We start from the raw sequence: 24740 nt of genomic DNA on the forward strand, positions 1-24740 counted from the left end.
ATTCTTAAGCTGCATTATAAATTTCATAGAAAATATTATGCGAGGCAAGGAGTTAAACAACGACGAATGTTAGAAAACGAAAATCGAAAGCAAACCACCGCAAGGAGGAAAACATCAAAAAGGAGCAAGCGATAAGAAGCTATTCTACGACCAAAGAAACGGGCAGGTGTGAATTATCCCCAAAAAAAAGACATCAAGGTTCAATGACCTATTGTTAACACAAACAGTTTGCAGCTTTTATTTCACAAATCGTTAATTTACAACTATGATATGCATTCGTTCGCCTAAGAACCGAAACAAAACGTCATTTTACACGAAACAAGGCGTAGTACCCATAATGATCAAGAACGCGTGTCAACGTGGTGAAGTTAGTTACGGACAAGTCTTTCTCTCCGATTTCATTTTCTCAAACGTCGAGAGATCATGGTAATTATAATCGTGTTATACACGTGTACAACCTGTCGCCTCGAACGTCACTTTTTCTCTTTTCTTATTTTTTCCTTTTTTTCTTTATTCGCCACGCTGTCATAAACATCTTAAACCATTACACGCATATTTCCTTCGCGTCGAAACACGCACAAGCTGCGACCGACAAGTTCCATCGGAAACGAATCTCGGTTAAAATTAACCAAGTTCCATCCGACGCGTACTAAATGCTTTAACCGTCGATTCACGCAAAAACGAAACGTTCTCCATCTGTTTTCTATTCGCGCGAAAATTTTCGCTATTAACAGCTCAAAATTATAAACGTTTCATTCGCGCGTCTTATATTCCCCAAAAAAACTCGTCGTTTTCTATTTTATCATCGGAATCGCAGCTCGAACGCGTCTTCGAGCAACCGATGGACATTGTTCTCGTGAGCGGCGTATGATCCCTGTGTGCACGAGAGCTTTCTTTCTTTAGCGATTTTCTGTGTGTACACATGTGTGTTGTATGTTTCTTTTCGTTCTCTTTCTCGTTTCTACTCATTTATATCGATCCTCCTCGCTCGCTCGAGGAGCCATCTAAAAACTTCTGAACAACGCGTAGAGATTACGTTTCTCACCTTCGCCATGCTTCCTTCTCTTCCTTTTACCTTTTAACATCCGGAGACGATAGAACGGCGGGAATCGCGAGTACAACGAACGCCAGAAAGACGCATAAGCTTTCGGAGCACCATTTCTATTTTTCTTTTCCATTTCTTCTTCTTTCGTGTTCCCTTTATTTATCTTTATCCTCTGGCTGCTTTCCATCGTCGAGATATCTCGAAGATTCTGTACGAGATATTACGGTCGATCGAGACAACGAACGATGTACATGGCGGTCGTGTCGCGTCCGTTTGATCGTTGCGTCGATCGAACCGTTGCCTCGAGACGACCGCCAGCAGAGGAGCGAAATGCGAAAACGAGACGCGTCGATTCGTTCGCGCTACCTGTTCCTTGTCTACGAACGTAGCGATGATCGTGCCCCGATAATTCACGTACGTGTCCTATCGCCGCGCATAATATCTAAGATCAGCAAGGTCGCGCTAGAGTGTTTCTAGGCACATCACGCGATACTTTGTCTGCGTACTGGCTGGTACTCAACTTATGGAACGAGTACGACGGATACTGTATTGAAAAATACGAAATTGATTGTAAAATCGCTTGCGATAATTGGTTGCAATAGTCGATCGCAATTACAGCACGAATATTGCCTTCTAACCCCTTGTCTTACGATCTTTCTACTTTATTTTCTAACGTGCTATCGATATTTCGAATGAAAAATTCGAAACTGATGGATAATAAAGAACAGAATTACGACCAAGTAATTTTGGAATTAAATAAGTAAATTGAATAAGTAATTTTGGAATTAGCTTTTCTTTCTTTCGCAACTAATCTTTTCTAGCGAAGACTATTATCTATCGTTACTTATTTTACTCTAAAACGCATTACTTAATTAAATTCTCAAAAAAAAAAAAAAAAAAAAAGAAAAAACACAATAAGATAGATGTAATAGACGCAATGAATCTTACTGGTCACGCAAGAAGAAATTTAATGAAAATTTCGATGCAACATCAGCTCCTCGTTCTGCATAAACGCAGTTTAACGGTATCGAACAATAACATTAAAATTAACACGTCGACTGTCGTAAATCGAATGAAACGAACAATCGTATCTGTAAAATTGTCGATACGCTTAACGTGCCTGTAACAACGTAAAGCACTAAATGCGGCATAAAGCGCTCGAACAATTTCATTTTTTAAAAGGTTACGTATTATATATGCGTATTACAATGAATCTCCCTGAAACAAGCGAAAGCACTTCACTCGCTATGGGTGAACGCATAAACTTTGCTCGGTGCTGCAGTCAACGTGTTACTTATCGAAGAAACTTCCGTACATATATCGAACGTTATACGATACCACCCAAGTTAAGCATTAAGAAGCAATTCCATCGGATTCGCGTGAAAATTGTGTTCGTATCGCGACGACTACGTATTATTTCATAATGGAGATTCCGTTGTTCGGGAATTCGACTTTTACGTCACAGAGGCACGCGGATAAAATTTTAATCGTGCAGGATGGGGCGAAGATTACTCGTTCGAACATTGACGTACACCGTACGTGACACAGCTCGTGTGCTTTTCACGTCTCGAGAAACGTTCACGCGGAAAAAGAACTTGTCAACCGGCTTGCGAACGAATCGGAACACGTACGTCCAGATAAATCCTTTAAACATCTTGTTTCCGTCTTCGTGACCTCTTTCGATGTTTCTTTCCAAAGACGTACGTGCTCCAATAATAGTCCCTTGCATGATCTTAGATCGTTATGCGTTCTGTTAGGCAATTTTGTAGGCTGGAGGTGAATTTGCAGGAGAAGATGTTGCAGCGATGCGAAAAATTACAGATATTCGTAGTCGGTTTTGTTCGATCGAATTGAGTTAAGGTTTTTGTGAAGCGAAATATCGAAAGAGAATGAATCTGTGATTTCTTTGAAAGTAACGCGAGCGAAGAAATTATCGAAATATTAAAATTAGAGGCTTCTTTTACCTACGTACAGAATACTATTCGTAATTGTTTCGTTGATCGTGAATTTCAATCTTTATAGTTACTTTTTTTAATTAAGCATTTTATTTAGCAGAGATCAACGTGTTTTTACTTATTCAGATATTATAATTATTAAACTATAACAGATTCTTGAAAACATCTGCCATATATGCATAATTATAATAGTTCATAATTAACGTTTTATCGTTCTAAGACAAAAATTCAGATTCGGTGAACGTAATGTAGCTTAATGTACACGGATATTGCGCTTCTCCACAGCTGGAGATCAAAATTCAATAAAGTATAGAAAGCAACATACGAGTATCGTAGTTCACTAACTGTTGGATGATGATACATGCGTCATATTCGTTAACTACGAATAGTATTATGCACGCTTAATCTCCATACATTCGATTAGACAAGGAAACACCTGAAAACTATCGTCTCGTAACAGAGTACGAGATTGATCGATTCAAACAGCCTTAACCAACGACCAAACGTCTGTATCGATAATTAAGAGTATCTTATTACTTTGATTTTTCCCTTCCATGTTCCAAAAAGCATCGCTGTACTCACTTTCAAAATGCCCGCAAACCCTCAACGTTTCTAAAAATCACACTTGATCGTTCAACGAGCCAATTCTGCCATCTTTTTAAAAATTTCATTTTGGTTTCGCGAACGACGCAGCGTCTCGCGCGAAGCCAAACTTCTGGCGCGGGTTCGTTCGTTCGAGTGGTTCCTAAAAAACGGAGGCGACCGAGGCAAACTAGCTACGCGCATTACTTCTCTCATAACAATGTCACATTATCTCGTCTCTAATCACTAGCGTTTACTCGATTAAATCAAGCGATCTGGACGTCAGTGCTGGGTGTCGAGGTGTAAGTGCTGGAATGTAGGGTATCTTCGTATTATTATTTTTTTCCATTTTTCCATTCTATATGTTCTATATTGCTCGCTCTCGCTCTCTCTCTCTCTCTTTCTCTCTTTCTCTCTCTCTCACTCTCTGTTCTCATTTTTGTTCATTTTTTCGAAACGGCAATGGGCGTCGATCGATCTGTAAGTTCGCGACCGAGAGATTCGGGGACGCGGGTCGCGCGCGCGTGTCACACATCATCTGCAAAGCAAAAAATCTAAAATCTCTTGGTTGGCACACAAAACGAAACGATGTGGCATCACGCGGGCCTCCGGCATTGTGGCGCACGGATCGCCCGCCTGACTTCGTTACAAGTATGAAAAATATCCCGGCTTGGTTTTCCTCTTTCTTCTTTTTTTTTTTTTTACTTCATTTAAATACCGTTTAAAAAAGTTATTGCATCTGGGTAACCTATATTGTATAGGTACGTAACTTCATTTTTTCCATTATCGTATATTGTACAAATATTGTTGTAAGTCGGTACAAACGTTACTGTAGAAAACATAACAATTCGTAGGTTCCTCTCGTCTCAATCTTCCACTCTTTGCGTGTGTGTTATTTTACTTTCTCTCTTTCTCTCTCTCTCTTTCTCTTTCGTTCTATTCTTCCCTTATTTACCACTATTTTCGTTCATTCGTATACATTTTCTCCCTTCTGTCTCACCCTTTCTCATTCTTTCTTTTTCACTAATTCTCGCGCGCTCGCTCTTACTCTCGTTCCCTTTCGCTCATTTTATGTATTTATCGTTACGGAAAGCTTAGTTAAGTGTTATACAATCTGTTTAGTACTATGCGAGATTCCGATCTACAGGGTGGCTTTCAAGGTATTTGAACACTGCATTGCTCGTGTTGTCTCGTACGTTCCTGCGTGTATCTGTGTACGTGTCTTTCAGCGCATGTATTTATAAGTATGTGTGTGTGTGTGTGTGTTCTGCGGGTATCCGGAGCAAACGAGAAAGAACGAACCGAGGAGTGAATGTGGTGATCGAGGCTCGTCGACAAGACCAGAAGAAGCGATTGTCTTCTTCCTTACGAAATAATACGAGAATAAGAGAAATAGCGTGTGACAGATGGATCGTTTTCCATCGATTCGATCATTCGTATACATTACGAGAAAGAAACAAATTCGCAGTAATCTCTTGTGAACGATAATAACAATTATACGATTGTTTCGTATTAAATTGCCTATATTGTTTGTTTCGTTATTAAATTAGAATATAGGCGCATCCCTGTGTTTTTAATTTAGAGAAAGAAATTTGGTTTCTGTGTATTTTTTCAACAGATCGTAAAACTTTAGATAATAACGTATTTTATAATCTTCTGATAAATAATGAATTTTGCAAATGTAAATTCTGTTGATCTTCGAAGAAAGAAATCGAACTAATTGTCACTTGGTTTCGTTAAATTGTTCATTATACTTAACACCTCATTATATATAACTATGAAATAACCGTGAAATTTCTTAATATAACGAAATTAAATCAACTATTATCCCTGTCCCTGATAACATATTCACGTATTATCAAATCACAGCAGACTTTCCTAAACTATTCAGTTCTTCGTTCTAGAGAAGAAAAAACTTAATCTCTATTCATTACCAACGTATTATTCTTTATTAGCTATCAATAAACACCAACGATTTATCAATATATTCTATATTTCTACAATTTTTCAACCTAAAAAAGGCACGCTAATTATCAGTTCCAAATGCAACAAATTTCCCTAATGTATCAAACGAATTCCCTAATAAATCAAATCTCTTGCCTTAGAATATTTTATCTATCATTAGAGAATAACTAGAATTTTCTATTGTCATCGTACGTCTTCACGCGTTTCATCTACGATATTTCATCGAGCGACGAATTTCGTAAAAATTTTGAAGCGAACTCGACACGAAGTGATTTGCATCGACCATTCGTGGACCTTGAATGAGGTGCTTACTAAGTACTGTAAAAGTGCGAGTCTGCATAACTCCCTTCGACAATTGCAGAAACGGACGTGTAATGGCCAAAATATGCGACGAGTGCATAAAAGCGATCAACGAACGTCCGGCGTCGTCGATCATTCTCGGTATCCTTAGCTTTCGCAACGTTCGCTTTTGCCGAAGTCAGGTGACGGACGAGTTTATCAACTTCCCTTGAACATTTAGCCTTTCGTGTCACATACACGGCACTTTTAGTTATTCATTGAGAGAACAATTACAAATTTAATTTTCGATCGATATATTATGAAAAGGCAATACGATTCAAGAAATTAAGAGACTGTTAATTTTCTGTGACTGTTGGATATTTAAAAAATTATCTAATTCTCTCAGTAATATTTTGGATTTTACGTCTAACAATTTGCAAATAAGAGAATGTAAGATATCAGTGGCAATTTCTCTTCCTGTTTCGAATATTGAGGTATTAGAAAAATCGCAAGAAAAAATTAGAACCTTCCTATTTTCTGCAGAAATATTTTATACTTTCGCTAAATTTCAATAGTTAGACGGATTTCTGGAATCAATAAATAGGAAAGCTAATTAAACTAAAGATTGCACATGTGTTCTGCGAATTAAGTGAAAATAAGAGTAGAATTAAAATTTTGTAGAATGTTTTGTAAAGTGGAACATGTTTTAGGAAATTAAGTAACATTCATTATCAATTAATATTATTTATGTATTATTCATATCGCAATCATTCTGCAATTTAGATTCCAATATCGATAATGAAATAAACTGTTTCTCACGGAATAAAGTATCGGTTCGTTAAACAGTTCGTAGAAATTAATAAATGGAAAAAAAAGTAATTAAGGTATAGAACGTACGCGTATCCCGCGAATTAAATAGAAACGTCTTCGCTGATTTAATTTCCATTCGTTCTCGTTTTAATTTCTGTTAATTTGTTTATCGAGAATCGATGCGTTTATAGGGGGAGTTGTATCCCTCTAAACGAGTTTATTTCAACAGGAACGAATCGCACGCATTGCTTTCTCGGCTTCCTGGTATCTCCCGTTAAACATTTAATATTTGTTCTTGTAATTAATGAATGTTAAATTGATTCCACGATGTTAAACCCCGATAGATTAAAGTTTGATTAAAAACCATTCCATTTATGATGAATTTAATTTATGTTCATCAGTCGAATTAAGCTTTTAATAGAGTTAAAAATTAAAAGGCCGAGTTTCACTTTCTTCGCTTTATAAAATATTATGTGGATACCTCCATGAATATTTAATGAAATAATCTTTCATTATATTTCCCGTGGTTGATAATATTAATATTGGATTCTAACGCTTAATTAACTGTCGTGTAATTTATTTGCAACGATAGAAATTCGATAATGATTCAAACATCTCGTATGTATGAAGCGTTACGAACGTGCAACAAAATCACCCTTAACACGTAATCCGTGTTAATAATCTTCCAGCATAACGTTTGTCATTATTGTACTTCATATTATTTTTAGTAAGCAAAGTTTCCTTCGAATATTTGTTATTTATACATACATATTTTCAAATTCTATTATTAAGATGCTGTTTTAACCATAATTAGAAGATAAGATAAAGCATAAGAGTATTAGTCCTGTAGATTTCTATATACGCATGTATGTCTTACATTTACTGCACAAAATATTTATAATTAATATGCGTGTTCTTTAAGAAGTTTCGTGGTATTTTGATAAAAAGTGCAGTCATGACAAGCAAAAATGGTACAATTCAGAATAGAAATGCAAAGTACTCCGACACTTATTCATCTTCCCCATGATATAATTTTGTTAGAAAATTATAGATGAAAGAAACTGTAACGATATTATTCGTTGTTTTATTATTGCAATTATTATCACGAGAAAGAAATAATGATTTAAAAGCCAGCTTGCAATAATAAAAATTGCATTTACGAGTGTTACATATTTATCGAAGCTCTGTTATTTAAAATGTACTTCATTACCACGATTAATTCAAATAACGATATATTTAAAATCGATGGGTGTATCAACGAAGCTCGTTGTTAATTTTAATTGCATTCTTGATAAATAATTTTAATCGATAATCTATTTAAATTGTTTGCGTAAAAAGATAGTAAGTGTTGTTCTCGATCTTTAATTTATCATTGCTTTGTATATCTTGACAATGTTATCGATAACATTCTGCGAGTTGCAAGTTATTAGTATTAATAAACTCTCTTGTTTAACAGAAGGAATTTTGATAATAAAGCAAAAGAAATTTCGTAAGTAAATGTTATAAATTACGAGATATCTGAGAAGCATCTTGCACAATTGAACCGATATCGATAGCGAAATTTTACGAGTCACAAGTTACGAATTACGAGTATTAATAAAAATCGTCGAATAGTATTAAAAAATTCGTAACTTCTTAGATAATAAAAGAAATCAAATTTTACAAGTAAATTTTACAAATTACAAGTTCCTCGTCTGTAATATTTGACAAACAATCATAAAAAAAACATTTATAATCTAAAGCTTGCAATCTGTCAATTCGCTAGTATTAGTACGATAAATTATCGCGGAATGAAACGATCTGCAACTGCCCAATCGATTGAAATTCCATTACATAACAAAGAAAGCAATCTAAACTAATTAAATTTGTAAAATATTTCCCAGCTCCATTCCGTAACGAACTCGTCCGTTCGCTAATATTTCTATGTACTTGCTAAATTATTATATAACAATTCAAAGATGACCAACCGATCAGAATTCCATTATATAACCAACAAACGATTCGAGATTAATTAAATCCACAAAAATGTCCGTGATCTCTTCTTTTAAACGAACGAGTCTCACAAATGAGGAAAAACCAATTCCAAGATTCGCGGCGGGGAAAAAAGAGAAGAGCGAAGGTTTAATAGAAAATTTCACGAACCGTTTGTGGCAGCGTTCCGTGCCGAGTACCGGAAGAGAAGGTCGCCCGTTTGAAAACGCTACCATGCCGCAACTTTTCGCGTCCAATGAGCCGTCGCGCGACATTTTTCAACCGGTCCGCCTGTTTCCCTGAGGAAAAAGTTGCCTCGCCGATGCCGGGATAGGCGTAGACGAATGAGAAAAGGTGAAAGGGGCAGAGGGTAGGATCGAGATCGTGATACACGCCCCTATTAGCGAAATTCGCTGTCGAGAAACGGGGTGACGAGAGAAACGACCACGTGCTCCGACGAGATGACGCGATATGCGACTCTGTTCCGAGAAAAAAGAACGTTTACGACGCGAGCGGAAAATCCCTGCCCCGCAGTGATATCTCAACGCGTTGTTCACAACTTTACTCCAGCTTGCGAAATACTCTCAATTATGTACACATTTCTTTGTCCTTGTTGTCGTTGTTCGACTTCGCAGTATTTTAGAAGATCGCGAGTTCGAAGAAGTTAGCACAACGGGTTAAATAATGTAACAGATTGTGTAATAAGCTCATTTACGTAAGACTTATTTGTCCAACCACGCGCGAATATGCGAATACTTATTGTTTCGTTCGATCGATCGTACTTTTCGATTTTAGAGGAACGATTTTTCCATTCGTCGAGTTATTTGATCGTTACTGGCGAAAAGAATTTTTCCAAATATTGAAACAATTAATAGTTCGATATTAAGAGTACAGTGTATATATATCAATAATTTCAAGCGAATTATTTCGAACGAATCTAGAGTTACTTTTATCATATTACGACAGACGTTTGTAACATAATACGTTTCTTTGCTAATGATTGCTTATGTTTATTTTTCCTCTGTTAATCAATCAATTGCGCAACTGTAAGCAGTATTACTCGTTTCTCTTACTCCAACTAACATAAGTAACTTTTTACGCTATTGCTTGAAACGTAATATTTATGTTAGAAGTAACCAAATTTGTTACACGCGTTCTTTCCAATATCGCATGAACGGATAGAAATCTGTAGTCTGGCCATTTCACGTAGCGCGATCATTAATACGTATTCCCCTCTTTTAAAAATTCGAAAGTATATGCTTTTTGCAAATACATGAAATCTAGATCGTTCCTTCTAAATTCTTCGTCATCTTATTATACGACCAAAGAGTTAGGCTGAGAGAAAGAGACATTTAAATCCTTCCCAGTATAAAAGATCCAATAATTTAAAAAAAAACCTCTTTCTTCCGATCCAAGCAAATATCCTCTCTGGAAAAGGTTAGCAATCGCGTCACCTCGTCTTTCAACACGTCGACTACCACGCGAATTTTACATATTTTACTGCCCCCCGTGAGCTGCGACAAACGAACGAAGTATGCTACGTCGCAACTTGACTGCGGATATTTATGCAAACTTGTATTTTTGCAAATACAAATAATTTAGAGGAATGAAGTTTAGTCAGAAAATTGTTTTATTCGTCAAATGCGATGCAAGCTACTGCATTTTGCGTATCTTACGTTCCTTTTGCATATTCTGCATACGTTTTATGAATTTTTCTATCTCCAAATTAATTCTTGCAAGATATCAAATTGTATCTACGTGCTTGTTCTCTGACAATGTTGCCGAAATCCTTCACGTCGTTAAGAATTTTCCAACCCATGAGATCTACCTTATTTTAGTTCTAAGGGATCTAGTGAAACGCGAATCTGTTCGACGACTGCCGTTCGTGGCAGAAATAGAAACTCAGTGTAAAAGTTCCTTCGAGACAGAAGCAGAAGAACGCATGTGGCCCTGCGGTAGTCGCGCAACCCTCCACTAACTTCGCCAAGGTTACAGCCTAACTTCTCTCTAGGTAAAAGTCCGAGCATGTACACACGTATGCATAAACCAGGTCGTTGTATGGGATAGACGTAGGAACGTGTCACCGGGTGACCCGCTCCGCAAACTCGCGAAACGCGCGTCGCCTCGAACTGGGGTAGTAGGAGCAGTCTCGGCGTGATCGGTCGCACGGGGGTGGTAGGCGTAGGCCTGCCACCTTCCACCTACCACGCTCTTACACATATACGATCATATACACGTTCACGTACACGAGCAACCTTCGAACGGGTTGTACGTGTCCCTCGGGTCGCGGCAACGAGCGCTAAGCGTTCACCTGTCGGTACAGTCAAGGACAAAATTGAAAGAGGGTCGGTTGGCGGTACTTGCTGGCTCGCTGAATCGTTCGTTATGCAACGCTTGGGTTAAACGCGGCTACAAGTCCACGATATTGATTCGGGATTAATTTTTTTAGCCTGTTTTCAGGTAGTTACAGGGGGTCGAGGATTTTGTTATCGAGAAACGGATTGACGGGGTTGAAGAATGATTTGGCGAAATGTGTGAGCGAGTTGGAATTCCTGGTTTATTGGTGGCTTTGATCTTAAGCTGGTATCAGCAGATAGAACCAGGGTGTTGGTTGAGTTATTTCATTTTAGCATTGGTGTTTTTGATGTTGGATTGCTAAGCGATGTAACTGATTATACCGAGATTTAGTAGCGTGGATTTATAATTAGGAATCTTCTAATTATTCAGGAAAGCGATGAAAGAACATTACCATTGTAACTATCGATATGAAGCTTGCAGCAAAGAAATCGAAACGAGAGCTACACGAAAAAATACGTAATGTTATCATTTGGGAAACAACAAATTTGACTAAATGTCAATTATTTTTACAACTCTGATACTTACTCTTAACATTCTTTCACATATTAGACAAAAAAAAAAAGAAAATCAAAATTGCAAATGAAATATTATTTTAACGCAACGTTAACCCTTAATGGTTTCGTTCGTACCAATGGAACACGAGTTAACGCGTGACATTATCAAGCAAACTGGCTGGGTAAAAAGTGGAAAAAGTCCAAAGTTCGCGTAACACGAGTCGTTATGCGAATCACGAAGCCCGATTCGATAAATCCCCACTCGAATTAGTGGTCGAAACGGTTACGACCGATTCGTTTCAGAGAACGTCCAGAGGCGAACCAACGTCCAGCGAATTTTGGTGGAGACTGTATGTAGGTCGTGTAGGTGGGAGCGTGGCAGTGTATCAGTGCACGCGTAGGCGTGCCTGCCTACGTTTGGAATTGCGCAGGTAGGCGTGACTTGGGGCGGCGCCAGGTGAATACACCCCTGACCTCGGTTCCGCAACTCCACGCGTGTCTTCGAATCTATATCGGCTTTCGATTCCCATGTCCAAGCCATGCAGTAAGAATCATCGATGTTGTTTCCTACTTTCCTTTCTCCTTCGTGCAATTAATACGTATTCCATTCTTTTTTTTATCTTTGTTTTATTCTTGAAGTTTTTTTTTAATTGGTTGATTTTTCATATATGCATATTCTTAAAAAATTTTTCTAATTAATCTGAAATAGGAGTAGATTCTAAATTTTGTGATTATCCGGGCTTATCTTTTTCTTCGTTAATTATTTCTTTATTGAATTCGCAGACAAGTATTAATATTCTTACCGAGTAAATTTCTAGAGATTGCTACTTCAGGAGAAAGAATGTTTGTCTTGTAAGAGATCAAAGCGTAATTAGTAGATAGTGGACAATAATTGACGGATTCAATGGTTTAAATTTGGAATATTTTTAAGAAATCTATGGTAGAAACAGAAGACACGCGTTAACTATTCCTGGTTATTTCCAAATTTGCGAAAGAAAACGATCGATATGAAAATTTCGCTCAAACGTGTACGAATCCCTTTGATTAATTCTACGTTAATTAAAGTTCTCTTAGATAGGATATTCTTGCAGTTATCAGTCGGCAACAACTTTTCTTCTAGATATTTTTCTAACAATGCACCAGTGTGAAGATACAGTAAGATACATTTCCTGATATATCGGCTATCGAATGAGTCTGACAACAGATAATCCGTTTCTCCTTACGCTTCACACGTAGATAAATAGTAAGTATATTATATTCTCATAGTTTATCTTCTTCACATAATATTTTTGTAAAACGAGTAATTTTTCACATATGTGTTATTATTAGAACTTTAAAAATTGCATCTAAAATATCCAAATTACATTATCCTTACTGCGTGAACCTACTGTGGATAATATAATTATTTTTATTGTAAAATTATATTCCTAGATTACACGGAAAAGACACGATAGGTTTACTTTTGTTGGTTTTCTAACTTTGATATCACTATGACTCATAAGGAGAATACGCAAGGTATAAAACTTCAACAAATGTATGTATGTAAATCTTTTAAAAATACGTAATAACCCCGGGAAGTTTTCTATGAAAATACCAACCGTATAACTAATTTTACTACAATCAATATTTTCGAAATAAAAAGTTGGAGAGTTTGTTAAAAATATATATTTAATCCCAAAACCAAATAAAAGCACAGCTTTGGTAATGTTTGATTAGTTGGTAGAATATTGAATTTTTAAGTAAATAACGTGACCTATCATGTTTCCCCTCTTTAGTTTTTATTTTTCAACCAAATTATATATGTTCTTCATTTTATTAATAGCATGGAACGAATACTAGCTTCGTAATAACGTTATTAAATTAAACCATCGTTGGCGATTAATTCAATGAAATAAGATAAAACGTACAAATCAATGATTCTTACTGCGTGTGATTTCATTCTTGGTAAATTTTCCGAAAACTATTCTAAGCTGTTTTCAACTCGCTGGTATACTTTTACAGTGCTACCTACTTCGAAATTACTTTGCGAAGTTCTTCGGCTACTTAGTCGACGGAATCTCGGGTTTTCGTGAAACTATTCTATTTCTCTGTGCAACTGCAAAATTACCTCAGATAATTTCACTAGTTGAATCGAACTGTTTCACGAACAGATAACATCCAGCGATATTCACGCTATTTAGCTTTCTTAATTCCCTGTAATTCTATTCATGTCGTTTCCTTCTTAATTGAAACGAAAATCACTTTCCTTTTCCTTCGGATATTACATTAGGTCGCCCCCAAAGTTACTTTCGTTTTACAAGCAAATAATAGATGCACAACATTTCTTGTCTATGGTTTTCTTTTATTGAATTTTGTTCTACTGGGGAGAAAATGAACCATACACAATTCAATAAAATAATATAAAACAAGAAATGCTGCGCATCTGCTATTCTCTTATAAAACGAAGCAAACTTTTGGCACGGTCTAATGTTATACAAGAATTAAGAAAAATTACTCGAAAGAAAAAGAAGCAACTTCCATTGCTCTTAAAAGTAACAAAACTGTGATCAACAACTATCAAATTTTGCCTGAAAATGCTGCCATTGTTAACTCTCTCGTTTCAGAAACTGACGATTGAATTACAAATAAATTACAAGTAATCGTAAGCGATTTACGAACAATTTCTACGTATTTCTAAATATTAAAATCGTTTGCATTTGTCAAACAATAGCGAAAAACATGACAGAAGCGTGCTTGTCTATTCAGTGTCTGATCCGAGAAGGAAATGGTTAAAGAATAGTTTACGATACAACGAACACGTAATTAATTTGTAAAATGTGCTTCTCTAAAAAGCAACAAATTACAAAATTTGATATGTTACTGTCCTACGACAAAAAATTCATTATTTTACGAAACTCTGTATAAATATTTAAAATATTATCGAAGAGAATTGCGCGCACTTTAACAGTTTACTCTTGAACGATAAAACCTATGAATTATTAAGATATGTTTCGTCCCTGTAATTTTGTTAACTAACTTTTTAACTACCTAAATGGAGATGGCGTAGATCCACGAATGTTCGCGCACCTACGATTTATTTATCACAACATAAAATACGATTATTGCTCTCGTTAGTAAAAGCTTACTCCTCCTACGAATATGCAACGTTTTCCTAAATGTAATACGTGGAAATTACCGTATTTCTACGTACAGTTACATTAGGGATTTCTCCTCGTATCTAATTTCATTCGTCGATATTTTTCCAAGCTACTACCCATCGCGTTTTCTTTTTTCCATCAAAATTCTTGGATATTTTATACGATCACGTCTTTTTGCTCGTATCAAAGATTTAAAAATTTATTTCAGAAACCCTTTTAATCGTTCTAATATTCCTAGAACCAAGTGACAATTAAGCATCTTTTTTCTACGTCCTTTTAAATTTTTCTAAATGTTTAAGAAGAAAAATTGCATTCGTTGCAATGGTAGATCAAACATTTCCATATACTTTTACATTTAATTCCTTTTTCCTACGAATAAAATGATTTTAGAAATTTTAAACCTTTCGACGTACAAACACTTCTAAATTTCCTTGTTTTTTCGAGAATTTCCAAAAGAATATTCAAAAAGAAAAATCATATTTTTTGCATTAAGTATTCCTACAAAACCTACCTACACTTCAAATTCAATTCCTTCTTTCCGTCAATAAAAAACTTGTATCGTCTCTCGAAATGTGAATCGTGCTCAAAATATCTAATTACTCCGAACCAAACTAATTAAATTTTTCATTTTCAATTCCTCGCTTTTCTCCAAGATTTGCACTTAACGTGTAACCTAAATTCGTGCATTTCTTTTGAGAATATCCCATTAGTTTATTTATCCTTTATCTTCTTGCAGCATGAAAATTAAACGAAGTAGATATTTTCTGGGACTGGTCCATGGACGAGAATCGATCACCCTTAATTCGCACGGATTCTTGCAAATATACTCACGGCGAGGGTAAAATTCCGAACAAACGCATCCGACCGCTTTTTCCCCCCTAATACGTTATCTCGCCTCTTTTCTATTTTTGTCGTATTTCATTTTGAATTGTTGAGCCAAAGCGTGAAAGCGCAAATACGTAATGGCGATATTGCTAATCGAGTGTCCGAACGTCGTCTCTCAATGTCGCTTCGCGGGATGATTTGCTCCTTTCGTCTCTTCAAAAATTCCTTCTTTTCGTCATTTTACTCGATCATTTTATTTTTCTCCTTTCCTTTCCTTCTACCACGCACCGGAGAAGCAGCACCTTCGACTTCGCTGCTCGTTTCCGCGAGAATTATCGTCGCGAGAAGATCGGTTTTTCCGATCCAAAGCACCGCAAATGATTGGTACGACCGCGAGGATTCTCCCGTATTTCTTTTATTTTTCTTTCGGTTAAGGAAAAGTACAATTTGCGATTATTTTTCTTTCCTTTAACTCCGTGGAATTCCTCCGTGTTGCGGAGGAATACGAGCTACGAGTGCACGTACCGTCATGGCGTCGCGACGATAATTCCGTGGAAAACCGCGGTGTGTAAGAATGAACACGATGTAATGGAATTCGCGTAGTATAAAAGCTCTGAATTCCCGTGAAAGTGGGTTATGCAATCTTTTTTTATTTTTTTATATTTTTTTTTTTTTTGGTCGAGACGCGTGTTCCCAGGGTCGACGTTAGCTTCTTTCTTTTTTCTCCGGGAATGGCAGATTAGTTTCTTTTCTTTATCGCGACGGCGCTCGAGATCTCTTGAACGCGTCGCCGTGTTGCTTGCGTTCCGCGCGTTTCCGTTGCCATCGATCGATTCGATGAAAGGAACGAACGCTGTTCTCGTTCGAACTTCTTTCTTTCCCGGAGGAGTAAAACGGCGAATCGAGGAACTTGAGCGCGTCGATAGTACGTAAAATTGCAACAACGAGTCTGCGGCGGCTTAATAGTTGATCATATTCGGTGTGATGTAAAAATATCGTGCGAAATGGTTACGAGTTGGCTGTGTGTATGATCCAGCGAGAAACGTTTCACGGTACGTTTCGCGGAAGCGGAAGTGCGATCGATTGGCGGAAACACGGGCGAAACGAAGACGCGGCTAACGTCGATCCTGTATGTGCGGTGTGACTTTGAAAATCGTACAAAACACGGATCACAGTAAAATAATAGAGCATTCGTGCCCAATGTACAAACAATTAAATATATATATTATATATATATATCATATATAATATATATAGTATATATAGTTTTCTACCTAAAAATTTCGTCAACATGTTTTCATTTTCTTTCTTTTTCCTCCATTTCTTTCTTCGTCGCGCTAAGTTGTTGATTCACAATTTTTCCTTCTCCTCTTTTTTTCTTTCCGTCATTTCTTCCCTTCTCTTTCGCCCTAATGTTTATCATAATGTTAATAATTACGATTAGGTGTCCCCGTAGTTTTAATGCCTATGCATCTTTATCGTGTATATATATTATATATATATGTATGACGCTTCATATATATATATAATATAATAAACTTCAACTTCTTAACCTAGATATTCATACCTATAGGTAATTTCAGTTTAAATTAGTTCCCCTATTCACATATTGTTTCGTCTATATCAATATGCCGGTGTATACAATAGTTCTATGTAATGTATCACTAGTCATATCCAATGTATGTATATAATATATATATATCTATATATATATATATATATATATGTATATCATAGAATAATATTTCTATGTGTGTATGTATGTACAGCGCCTCAGTATCATCTTTATCTATCGTTTATATAGTACAATCGCTCTCTTCCTCTCTTTTTTCATAATATATATATATATATTTATATATATATATATATATTGCATTATATACTAAACTATTAAAATACTAGTATAAATATCTCTCGACATACAATATATATATTTTTTCATATATATATATGTATATATATATGTATTCATTTATTTATTTATTTATTTATATATGTATAGTGTAGCGTGATTTTGGCGGAGCCGAAGAAATGGTTTCGAGTTTATCGATTATTTTTATTCTCTTTTCAGATCTTTTTTGTTTCTTCTCAAAACGATATATGTTTGTATATATGTATATGTACATATATAATATATACGCAGCACGATGACATTTCAACGTCTCCGCGACGTTCACTTCTTTTCTTGCTACTCCGCTCTTTTCACCCCTTTCGCTTCCATCTTATCGTCTTCTCCCCTCACACACTCTCATTCGTTTTCTCTTTCTCTCTCTCATACTCACTTGCTCTCTGTCTGTTTATACAGTTATTGCTATTGGATTCATTGTATAATAGGTTCCCCCGTGTGAACTGATATTACTCACTTGTTTATTCCTTTAGTCTATTTTTTTCTCTTTTTTTTTTCACCCCGTCTGTCGTGTTGCTCCATTAACCATTTAACGTTCCGTTTTCCACTGCGTTCGTACGCGAGCGCAATTCTTCCGCGTTGCAGAAGAGAAGATGTCGAGCGACGCCATCGACTTCGGTTCGCCTCGTCCGGACATCAATCGCAAAGGAAAAGTATTTCCTTGTTTCGTCTCGAGTCCTCTTAGCCGTACGGAAGCCATACACGAAAATGTTGCCCACAAAAAACGGAGAAAACTGAGTCGAAAAGAAGCACCACGGGAACAGATGACAGCTACGATTTTTACAAAATTCTCGCTCTACAGTTTTCACATTTTTCTCCGTCTCTGGGGGCAGGATATTCCCTTTCGTACGGTTTCACGCTGTACCGTATGCTTTTTCTATTATACTCCGCTAGCTGAAGAACCATAAATGGTTACAGAAATATTTTCTTGTGAAACGAGTCGTTGAATATCGAACGAAAGTAGATACTCTGAAACGAAAGTGACGACGGTCGCTTCCGATTGAACAATCAAAGGAATTATTCATTGACCCCGCTTGTATCATTTCCCTCAGGTTTTGGTGATCGTCGAGCACCAAATGTAACTTAAAATCATTCAACTCTTTTAACTCCTCGTCTTATGCATCTTTTGCAGCTAATCGACTCTTTCGAGAGTAATCCGTCGTAAGATGAGTTTTACATTCATTTAAATTTCCGTATATTTTATCGTTGCTCGCGTTATTAAGAGAAAAATTCGTCTCGAAAGGGTCCAGTTTGAGAGTTAGCTGTTCGCTATCGCAACATCCTGTCAGATGATACAACGAGGATCATTAATTATAAACAAATTATATACAGTTTGCGTTTATAATAATCCTCGAGCCGAAAAGTTCAAATTAAAAGTGAAAATTTGCTACGGATAAAATCTTCCTTTATCCAATGGAAACTATTATTTCTGACACGAGTGTGACTTTTTTCCTTAATCCATTCGCTGCTACTAAAATACGGCTATTGCGCGCCTGGAATTTCATGTTTTTTCATTTTGCTAGAATGTGCTTTTATTTTAAGCAATAACAGGTATTCTAATATACAGTGCAACCCACTGCTTCGTTTAATCGTTTAATAAATTTTGTTGAAGAGCGTAAAAAATAAAAGTACAGTAGTAGATAATTGCATAGGTGCAACGTGTGCGCCAATAGCAGCGAATGTGTGAGAAGACAAAGAGCTAAAAACGTTCCCAATAATAATTTCTTGACTTTGCTGTTAAATAAAACGTATCGCTACTAGTTTCGCAGCAAACATAATTTTTTATCCAGCTGCATGGAAAATGTATTTTTCTAGGTCATTTAGAAGAACTACATTCAGGAAGGATCCTTAGGAAAGCCCGAAAACTGCGTCACTTTATGTTACCATATACTCTACGTCGACAGATTAAAAATGTTTCTTTTTCTTTTTTCGTTTCTTCCGCTTTTCTTCTTTCTTTTTTCCCTTGTTTTGTTCACGGCAACCTCTTTGATCACGGGGGAAATTATGAGATGCGTTCCCGTGATTTTCGCGGAATAAACTTTTAAACGTTGCCCGCTCCGTGTTTATTCGTCGCTCGAGTTTCAAAAGCGTAACGCAGTTTGCGGTATTAATTAATGTAATTCGCAGATATTAATGACGCGCTACTCGTGTTCGCGACGATTACCCTCGAATAATTAATCAAATTCGAAAATAATGCCGCTGAATTTCATCGAACTGGTACACATAAGTTTCCATAGGAGCGGGAATAATTAAGAACAAATCCGCCACTGAAATAATCCTTTTTAAAGGAGTAGGATGGAGACCGAAGTAACAAAAAATTGCATCGACAGATTCCGCGATAGATTTTCATCTGCAGATTTCTCTGTATTACGAAAGGTTTCCGATAGCCATCAAACGCAAAATATTAAAAAAAAAAAAAAAAAAGGAAAGAAAGAAAGAAAGAAAAACATACTTTGACGTGTTTCTAAAGCGAAGATAACCAGAGGTAGAATTTTCTTCTATCGCATTTTTCAACAAATGATTATTTCGTTGGAATATTCTTTTTGAAAATTTAGATTCGTTGGAACTTTCTTTCGAAAATATTAATTCTGATGAAATATTCTTTCTAAAATGTTCGTTCCCTTGAAATCTCTCTTCTAAAGATTTCATTCTCTCGGAACTTTCATCGTAAAGTTTTTATTTCATCGAAAGCTCCTTTCTAAAATTTTTATTCTATAGAAACCTTCCTTCTAAAATTGTAATTCTATCGAATTTTAAAGTTCGGAAAAAATAAAACGGTTTGCTCGTTAAACAAAACGAATTAGTTACGAGAGAACGCATCTGAAAATCACGAGAACACTCCCAATCGATGATTCATCGTGTCTCAAGCAATTTCTCTGAGCACCATAAGTGTTTCGATATCAACGATCAACAGCATACCGAGGCGAACGCGGGGATCGAGAAAACGACGATAAATTTCTTCGCGTTCAACTCTGATACACCGTTTCTCAGTTTCTCTTAATCAGTCTCTCATTAAAGTCTAAAACACATCGAGAGTCTCGCAGTCGAAATTTATCGTCCTCGTCTCGATAAATCAGATTAGTCGTTGGATCTGTCGATCTCCTCTTCGAAAGAGCAAACGACTTGCTGTCGCGACGAATGAACGCTCTTCCTTCTGTCTTACAGCGATTGATCTCAGTTCGAGCAGCGTGTATCGTACGTTTTTTTCATTTTTTTTTCTTTTTCTTTTAAATATTTTCCTTTCCTCGAAACTTAGTTACGTTAAATTTAGCCCCTAGTCTACTATTGTTCTGTCTCGCGCGCTTCTCTCCCCGTTTTAATAGCGATTATTAATCTGCCAGTGTCAGGGGCAGAGATCCAGAGACGTCGGCTGTCTCCACGCTTAACTCTAGGAACACAGTTACTTCACCAATGTGGATGCCAGTTTGCTTCACACCCGAAAATCTGATCGATTCGATCGAAGGAATCGTGTTAGGTTGCTGCGTAAATTTTGACCGTCAGAACGCGTCTTCTAGAAGACCAGTTTCAAATATTTGCTTATGTGGATCCATGTGGATGTAGATTGCGTTACGTAACTCTTATAAAAATCTTCGAATTTATAATCAAGAAAAAAAAAAAATGATTTGTCGTATTTTTTGCGACCTCAAAATTATCGCTTCGTCACGCTTGAAAGAATGAAAATCTATTGATCTTGTAGTTAAGCGAATGACAGTGAAAATATTTTATTCCTATTTTCTGTATGTTCCAGAAGCACGGTTTTTAATCGACTTATACATACAGCGATATTATAACGTTGTTATGCTTGTTATAACACCAATAGGTTATTTATATAAGCGAAGATATGGACAGAGAATTTATGTAGCAACCTAACAGGATTAAAAAAGTTGCGTGACTGATGTTTCGAGAACTGGCGAAAGAAATATTAGAACTACGACCAGCTAATTTTACCCTGGCTATTTTTCATATAAAGGATCAACAAAATATAGTCTTTGCTATGTTTGCAGAAAAATTCAAAACTCTGAATATTTGGAAAATAAAAGATCAAGAGTACTGTGTATACTTAAATTAAGAAATATACGAGGTATTGAGAGCAAACATGCACTGGACTAACTTCAGTACTCGACACATCGAGTACCTCGTTGTTTAAAATATTCAGCCTAACTGACTTTCTTGTATTATCTGGATTTCGTAATAAATTAATGCACTAAAGAATAGTTAAGACTCATATGGCGTTAGTCATCGGTCATCATAACAGTATAGTAAAATTCCATTTATTTCTAATCGTTGGAGGCTAAACAATACACGTAATAAACGATACTTTGATTCTCTGCGTTATCTATAATTTAAACAATTTTATTTAAATAATAGGAGTTCATGTAACAAAAATTTCGTTCCAATAAATGGAATTCTCCTGTAATTAGTATTGACAAAGAATAATTTAAGGAGCCTGAAACGAGAATTGATTCAAGAGGAGTTATCGGTGGCTGAATCGTTTGAACTTATTCTACTGAATTGTTACAGTAAAATTAATCTATGCGAAAGTAAAAAACCCGAGAGTATAAAATTGTGCATAATTAAAAAAATCAAGAGTATGTGTGTTTAGTATCTTAATGTAGCGAACCGATTAATAGAGGATGGTGCAATTTATTTCGCTTGTCACTCTCTGATAGCTGCGAGCTGGGGGGTAGTGTGCTAAATTTCAGGCGTAAGCCTGAGATACTCGTGAGAGCTTAGGCTCGTAACAGCAAGTGGTGGCTGAATTAAAAGGATATAAATATGGAGTTGGGAAAATTCGAGAGAAGTATTTCAAGATAATCGACATTTGAAATGTTCGTTGCAAAAATTTCGAACCAAATATTACGATACGAAAGACGAATTAAAAGTTAAATTTCGAAATTTCGAAAAATTCAAATTCAAATCGTATAATCTCTTAATGTGATATTTCATATTTTGTCTTGTGATTTTTATATTTAATTTATCTATATAGAAAAATGTCCTCTACCCTTGGATCTGATATAGGAAAAACTGTTTAGTAAGTTAACGTCGAAGAAATAACAGAGAAGAATATTGAAACGTAAGAAGAATCGAGAAATAGAATTTCAATGGCTTGCATCGATGGTTAAATTGATTTGTAATTCTCGATTAGTTTTCGCGAAACTGAATTCGAGATAAAGGTATGTTTTCACGGTAAATGTTGAATGTTTCTACGGTATGTCATTAAACGAAGGCATATGGAAATTAAATGTAAATCAAATGAGGTTACTTTAATACGAACCTATGACGTGTTGTTTACAAAATTGATCGAAATTAGTATTGGAATGGTGGTTTTCAATTTTGTAATTAATGAATAACGAGCCGCTGTGCGGCAGAATTTTGAAACGTTGCCAAGACGTTTCCGGTTCTAGCAACTAGTTCTTGTAGTAGCTTTCCAATTCAATTTAGAAGATAGCATTAATTAACGTGTAATAAAATACGTTGGTAGAAGCGATGATATTTATTATGGAATGTATAATGATATTTCGCTTGATAAATTACACCGCGTCCCATCGTTATTAACATTTCAATTCGTATAATCGATGCGCATGAAAGTGATTAATTATATTCCTCAAAAAGCGTTAGCCATTAATTACGTTTATGAAGTCCTTTGTAGAGAGATAGGTACATGATTCTTTTCATCAAAAATAAACGCAAATTATTTAATCCATACGTTATTTTATTTGGCAGTAGAAACCACGACGATTATTTATCGATCGAAAAATCTACTACAACTGGTCCAATCGCAAAATTCCATTCATAGTTATATTTATGAACAGTGAAAGAAAAGAGATCAAGAGAAGACAGATGGAAAGACTAAAGAATCTCTAAATGAGAAATTTCGAAAGCTTCTTCCTTTTTAAAGAACTATTCTCCGTAACAAGATTCAATCTCTCCGCAGTGATTCCAGTCGTTCTCATCGTTGCTAATAACAACGTACGAGCAGTTGATGTTTCCCTAAACTTAAAAAATTCCTTCAACTATAATAGAAAAACGCGTAAAAACTGAAAACGACTCGACGAACATAGCAAAGTTAAATCAAAAGAAAGAAAAGCGATAAGAAAAAAAAAATATATATAGAAAAGAAATAATCCAGCCACCAATAAGTAGTCCACAGAACCAGTTCTGACCAGGAGACCAAATCTCGAAACAATTCAGAGGAAAAGGATGTTAGTCATCCGATGTCCGAGCCAGCAGTCAAATTCGCAACGAAATTACGAGCCGCGACGCGGAAAGAAGAAGTTGCGACGCAGTCGCGACAATCGATGAAACGATTCGAGGCGAGCTGTCCTCTCGGGCACGAGCATATATCATCCGGCCGTCGAGATTGCTCGATAATTTCAATTTCACGCGTTAAGCGTGCAAGCCCTCAGCCCCTGACCTGGTTTCGTTCGGCACCGTTCTGCGTACACGTACTCGCCTCGAACAATGCGGCGCCACTCGAAACGTACAAAAGGAGACGCGGAATCGGGGCGCCAACACGAGCGTGACCGCCCTTAGCTCGTCGAGAACGGGACGCCAGAAAGGGAATCGCGCTGCTACCAAGGAAAACAAAAGGAGGAGTCGCATCGATCACGAGAAAGTCGCCTCTCGAAACGCCAGCTCTGGATCGTTCGAGGGCCCGTCCCGTCGTTGAGAAACAGCGACGTTTAGCCCTCGCGTTGCATCACTGCAGCGTTTTGATATTTCGAGAATTTTTTAATCGGCCGTTGAAACGAAATATCCGAGGAGATTGCTTCTTCTTTCGTTTCTTTTTTGGTATTAAACGATCACGTGGTTGAGAGATTCTGTATTCTATTTTTGGAGTTTCTTTGGATAAAGTTCGAACGATTCTTTGTCTTTTTTGCTTCTTCGGAGTAAGAAAGCGAGACCGTGCCTCGTAAAACTCGGAGAGAAAAGTTGAACGTCGATTTTGGATTCTTACGTATTTTCGTTAATGTAGCAACGAACGTACGTTTCTTCCGAAAAGGATAGGTTGCGTTATACTATATGTTATAGTATACTGGATGACCAAGTGATGAGATATATCTAGAAGGTTGTACGAGTGTTTCTAATAAAAAATAGTATCTAAATGAAAGCTAACTTTGACCTTTACAGCTACATAAATCTATATGTACTTCCTAAAAACGAGCACCCTACGCTTCAAAAATATTGCTAATGTCTTCAGGAAAAATAAAAAACATTACACATATATAGCACCCTTTTCAATTACCTTATACCTTCGCAATAAATCTCCTCCGTTTCCTTCAGAACCAGCATCTTCTAAAAATAAAGAAACAAAAATCGAAAGGAAAGTACTCTTTCCTTTATTTTCAATTTCCAACGAAATATTCGCCCTTCATCTGTCATAAAATCCTCGACAACTTTCATTTAGAAAAA

General features: G+C 36.4%; 1 protein-coding gene across 3 annotated transcripts in view; it reads right to left on the minus strand.

Annotated features, from left to right (window-relative positions):
- LOC132909884 (zinc finger and BTB domain-containing protein 14-like) overlaps positions 1 to 24740 on the minus strand; it is a 121405-nt gene that overhangs the window by 24807 nt on the left and 71858 nt on the right. The gene's annotated exons all lie outside the window — the stretch shown is intronic.

Source organism: Bombus pascuorum, chromosome 8 (assembly GCF_905332965.1).
Source record: "Bombus pascuorum chromosome 8, iyBomPasc1.1, whole genome shotgun sequence".
Lineage (NCBI taxonomy): Eukaryota > Metazoa > Arthropoda > Insecta > Hymenoptera > Apidae > Bombus > Bombus pascuorum.